This window comes from Patella vulgata, chromosome 2, assembly GCF_932274485.2.
Source record: "Patella vulgata chromosome 2, xgPatVulg1.2, whole genome shotgun sequence".
NCBI classification, from domain to species: Eukaryota; Metazoa; Mollusca; class Gastropoda; family Patellidae; genus Patella; species Patella vulgata.
Genome location: NC_065880.2, coordinates 93,480,384 through 93,486,801, shown reverse-complemented (window position 1 = coordinate 93,486,801; position 6,418 = coordinate 93,480,384).

Sequence of the window (6,418 nt, the reverse complement as noted above, 5' to 3'; positions counted from 1 at the left end):
TCCTTGGCCTGAGCTAAAAAGTCCCATTGCATATGCGTAACCGGACGTTTGTTATTTTTATGTAGTTTGTTATCCAGTCAAATATCGTCAAACGTGGACCACTGGCCCAAGACTCCTCCCGATAGACTTCAATTTAAAATCCCTTGCTCACGTGCCATTCCTGGCCCCTAACATACATAAGCGTTACACCCTGCACCAAGCGCCATACAAGTTGCAATCATTTAGTTATAAATTGCAGGTGGTAGTGGACCATCTCGTATTTTGCGAAGCCCGGTCAAGGGCATGGGGTCCGACATCATTTTTGTACACGATTTTCCTAATTCATTTCTGCATACTTCCCGCCTCACAATTATGACTGCACCTAAGCCTAACAGGGTCTCTTAAACGCGCTGGCAATAATATACACGGATCTTCGGTTTCAATCTCGTACAACTACTAGAAACTTTGCCTTGCCAGCCATAACATGCTGGAAAATATCTAGAAACTTTCTGGACCAACACCGGGTTGGCGGTTGATGCAAAAAAATAGAAATCCTGTTTCATTTTGTTTCTTTCCAAGCAATAATTGCTTCCATTGGAAAGCCTACGTATTAACGTTTTATTTATTTTTCTTTTCAAATTTGAATTTGGCCTTCTGACAAATTTCTATTTTATGTAAGTTAGAACCAAATATAACTGTATAATTTAGAATCGTTTAATTACTGTTATTATGTATATTCAATTCTATTTTATTTGTATTCTTTTAATTGTAACATTGTAAAACAACCCCTGAACACGTATGTGAAATGGAGCTGTATAAAGGATTTAATAGCAAATAATTTTGTGAGAAATAAACAGTATAATCTGGCTGATATAATCGGATTTATTCGCGAGGGCTAAACCCCATGACAATGCCTTCATAGATCGACCTGAATGTATAGTGTTAAACGGGTCAATTACTAAATCGTTACATTAGACAATCGTACCCTTTTACTACGGTACGATAAACCCTTATCAAGGCAATTATATATTATTGTATGAAATATATAATCCAGGTAACAATTACACTAATTGTTAATTATACAAATAGAAACGGCAGATGACCACGAACATTTTAATACGAAACTGTGTCTTTGGTCATACTGTTACAAGGATGTTTATGTGAGGTCATTCTATCTAAATCTAATTGCCGGCATACATTAAATGCACATTTTCAATCGGAGTGCATTTTGTGAAACATTGCATGGATTTCAATATAATACAGTTAAATCTCCGTGCAGTCAAGTTGTGAGATAATTTATAATAAGACAACCGAAATTCAATGTACCTTCGATTTCCATGTTTTCAATAATATCATTGGATTAACATTAGTTGTGAGACGCGACTGCGGATTTAAATGAAATATAGGCACGAAATCCATTTGGGTAAAATATTATGATTCATATAATATAAAACGTTTATATATAGATGTTGCAAGTCATGTGTTAACTGGATTAACCTTAGTTGTGAGGCGCGACTGCGGCTTTATATGTGCCGTGTTTGGATTTAAATGAAATATAGAAACGAAATCCATTTATGTAAAATATTATGAAACTTATATTATAAAACGTTTATAAATGGATGTTGCAAGTTTTGTGTTCAGATAACATAAGACTGTAGTATTAAAGGTCCGCTGTGGACGCTTACGGCTGGCCCCGGATCAATTCACTTGATTTGAAATTTATTGTCCATTGCTTGCAAAATCTGTGTATGTCTTGTCCGGAGGTTTGTCTTATCGTTTGATTTGTGTGTAGTGTGGTCCTCCTGCACCTACTATAAGAGAATATGGAAAGAGTTCAGTGTTGAAACCACTTTAGATTGTTCAGATAATATACGCTGGTGATATTGTGTGGGTTTAGAAGTTTTGTCACCAGACAACGATGTTAACAGAACTGAGTGTGATAGATTATTGTTGACAGTTGGCAAGAAATGGCGGAACATACACAAACCCAAGTGCATGTATATACGTCCATTGACCACAGTGTTCAGGATAACCACGTATATAAAGAACTAGTCCACGAAGAACAGGGTGACGCCATTTCCAAATCATCTCAATCCAGTGGAACTCGATGTAGTGATCTTTGCTCCCTAGAGCCAGTAAATGACCATGAGCAGCAACCCAGACTTGTCCGGGGTGAATCTTGGGTTTCAGGACTCGCTGGAGAAATGTCCGATGATTCTACGTCAGTATCCAGAAATGTTATGTCAAGGAGGAGAGTCCACGACTTTCTAGAAAGGACATACGGGCAAGAACGTGGGATTGATGTTGAAGACACTGATAATTTCATGGTAGAGGCAAGTTCAGGATTGTCCTCAATCGAATCCACTAGGAAATATACGCCATTAGAACAAGTAAACTGCGAACCTTGTGATAATAATGACATTGATGTAGGTAATCTCCTGGACACTAAAGAACCCTCAAAAGATGCACCTATTGTTGATACAACACAAACCATGGACAATCTATCTTTAATTAACCTGTATCATGGTAGTAATGAGAATATAACGGACGACAACTCTATGATAAAACACGATATTCATGATGCTATACAGGTATGTAAATATAAAATGAAATGGCGTTTAACGTCTTATTGTTCATATGTGGGGGACTGGATGACCGAATGGTTAGCACGTGCGCGCTGTATCATAAGGTCTGCCATGGAGTCAACTGGCGTGGTTTAGATTACCCGCTTGTACGTGACAAGGAGTAGGGTCGCCTGTCCAAACTCGTGTGTTTTCTCCGGGTCCTCCGGTTTCCTCCCACTGCTAAAGACCCCTACGCGCAAGCAAATTATTGAAATAAAATTGAACCATGTTAGTCCCGAAATGACCTAGTTTGTGTCGAGTGGACGTTACCCCCCCTCCCTCCCCTCTCTCTCTCTCTCTCTCTCTCTCTCTTTTATATAGGATAATTAAATTGTGATTGTTCAACTGTAAGTATCCTATAATAGGAAAGGAGTGGGACATTTAAATAATTAGAATTAGCTTCCTTTATGACCATTCCAGTAACAAACGATTATTTAATTAGCTTGACTGACATTGATTATTGAAGTGAATGAATGATTGTTGTTTGATTACCCGTACAATAGCAGGTAATCGACCATTGTTAATACGATAACACGCAGTTCAACTTATATTGTAGTGTTACATGCACGTTACCTGGACATTACCTGGTTAAAGAGAAACCGACATATTGTAAATACGATAACACGCAGTTCAACTTAATTTATGATGTTACATGCACGTTACCTGGACATTAGATGGTTAAAGTTGCAATTGCAAATTTTCAAGCTATATTTTTAAAATGTATTAAAATAAAGCCTTAAAATAGGTATCCATAAACAGTCCTACCTTGTTAAAGAATAATCCTATTAATCCTATAATTCGCTATTGCCAGCTGAGAAATTGGCAAAAATATCATTTTTAACTTCAAATTCCAACGTTGGAAAATGGCTGACCCATGTTGTAAATAGCAAAACAGGGGAGGTAATTGTGTTATTTCCTGTGTCATAGATTTTTAAGGGTGGGAAATAATGCCCATGATCGTATAATAGTGATTTGATAACCAATTGAGCAAAAGACATAGAAATAATTATGTTTTGACTTTCTTAGGAAATTTAAAAATTCTCGCTTTAAAGGGAGGCCAACATATTGTAAATACGTGCACGTGGCCTTGGAATAAGACAGTTAAGAATATATCAATTTATTGTGTCAGAGACAGTTCAAAGTAAATTATAGTGTTACATGTACGTAGCCTGGACATTATATAATTAAAGTGTTAGATGTACGTGACGTGGACATTATATAATTATAGTTATACCGATAGAGTGTTATCGTCAGTAGCCTCAACACGATCATTACCAATTTCCTTATTGAGATCTTTTTTGTCCACTCATCTTGTTGTTCATGGGGGGGGGGGGGTATTCGTAAAAGGTCTAAGGCTCCGCCAATTCCACTTCGATCCATTTGACATTTGGCATGCGTATTCCTACGGCAATTGCCGGACTTCCATTTGGATATAACGTCACAATTTCAAAGGAAGGACTTAAAACTTTCTTTAGATAATAGATAATTTTTGGCCTCGATGTAGAGTGTCACTTTAAGAAAATAAAATGGAATAAAATAAGGCTTAACGTCCTACTATTATCATTTTAAGTGAGTTTAGGTATTCCAGCATAATTTCCCTTTAAGATCAGTATTCCAATCACAAAATTTAGTAAAATTTCAATAAAATTTAGCATACCTTCACTTTAAGAAAATTTATTTCATCAAGGACAGTTTTCAGATGAAAAATGTAACACGACACGATATATGTCCATTGTAGAGAATGATACTATGGTGATTATGATATACATCAGATATTCCGAAGTATTAGAAATGAACTGATACAACGTATAAGTCACGCAAATCAAAGTTACATTAACCATGTAAAGTTTCTAATCTGCTGAGTTGTCGATAGGCTGACGCATGCACTTTATATGCGTGGGTAAGACGCTGGCTCGCTAGTCTGGAGGTCGTGTGCTCGATCCCTGCATTGGTCGAGAAAGTTCGTCCAGAATTTCCGGCGTGATTCCCCTCTTGTCAGTGATGCAGCACAGAGAGCCTGACAAGGACAGTTGTCTAGTCATTCGGGCGAGACGAAAAATCGAGGTCCCGTGTATGCATTGGCGTGCACGTAAAAGATCCCTTGACAGTTGGAATTCGATATAAGGGTAGGCCATAGAGACGCTGACAGCGCAAATTTACCTCATAGCACACTGTATGGCGTAGGACTTTAAACCCCATTTTATTTATATAAGATCCTCCATTAAATGAAATGGCGTCGTTTCGATCCCAAGTTTGTACGGACTAACAAAAGGAGTAGGCTCGTCTGTCCAGCCTCTTCGGTTTTGTCCGGTTTCAACGTTACACTCTCGCCTCCGCATACGCACAAACGATCTATTAAAATAACTAGCACCATGTGTTAGTTCTGACATAGCGCAGTTTCTGTCGAGTAGCGCCAACGAAGACGGGCATACGCTATGAAGTGCACTATGAGGGATATTTTACCCGGACAGCGGCGATACCGTTTACTCATATTTCGAATTTTCACTGTCAAGGCATCTTTGACGCGCACGCCAACCTGTACACGAGACCTATATGGGTTTTTTTATACGATCTAAAAGACTAGACAATGTTTCTTGTTAGGAACTATCGGTGGACACCGGGATCGGGCCTAGAATCACATGGTTAGCTACTGTGTCTCCCGTTTCATAATTGACATTTTTAACCACAAAGCATTTATTAATATGCTACAAGGGAGATAAGTGCACTTGACTTATGATTTCACTGACTCAAAAACTTAGATAATGGTAGGTTCCCACTATCACGATTTGTGCTACGATTGAAATTGTAGTTTTAAACGTGGAGTAATCGTGGTGAGCCTATCAGATCTTATCATATATTGATGTCAGTCGTAGCAATCACGTTGATCGTATCCGAACGTATCTAGACTCCGATCGTGGATCAATAGGGGCAATTTAATCGTAATGCGTTGCATTAGCTACGTACCATATAAATGGAGTTCATTTAGCAGTACGTTGTTTCTCTGGTGAATACGAACTATAAATTCGTATTATTTTCATCATGAATTTGCAAACGGAAACAGGAAGAAGTTCTCAAACAGAAGTACAGATTACATATGCCAGGGTCCTGGGGTCCTTGTTAAAATTGTTGATGGTGACATGACTATAATAATAATACTAAAAGGAGGGCTAGATCTAAAATGCATTATGTACATGGCAAGCCTCTAATCTAGGCCATCGGATATTAATTGAATTAGAACCCCCGCGTCATTTGATGATGTCTCAGTGAGCAAGACGTTGGCTCGCTAACCTGAAGGTTCCGTGTTGGATCCCTGCGTTGGCTGAGAAAGTTCATTGGGATTTTCCAGCGTGGTTCCCCCCCCCCCCCCTTGTCAGTGGTGAAGGACGGAGGGCCCGAGAGGGGACACATTGATGTGCACGTAAAAGATCCCTTGACAGTTGGAATTCGAAATAAGAGTCGACCTTAGCGCCGCTGCCCGGGCAAACGTCTCCTCAAAGCACACTGTTTGGGGTATGTTCGTCTTCCTTAGCCCAGTTGGAGCAGAACAGTAGGATGTTAAACCCCATTTCATTTCATAATTTGACGTTAAAATGAATAACCGAGACTTTGTGTATTACCGTAACAATGGTAATTGACATTCGAGACTACGCCACATCTTGTCAAAAATTCAAACGCTCATATCGTAGCTGAGACTAAAGTAATTTGACTGAAATTCTCAATATGTTAATTTTTCATTATCTGTTTGAACTGATTTAGCAAGAACGACAAGCTCTTTATCTAAGTATTATATATAACGGTGGTGTGGTTTAGATTCT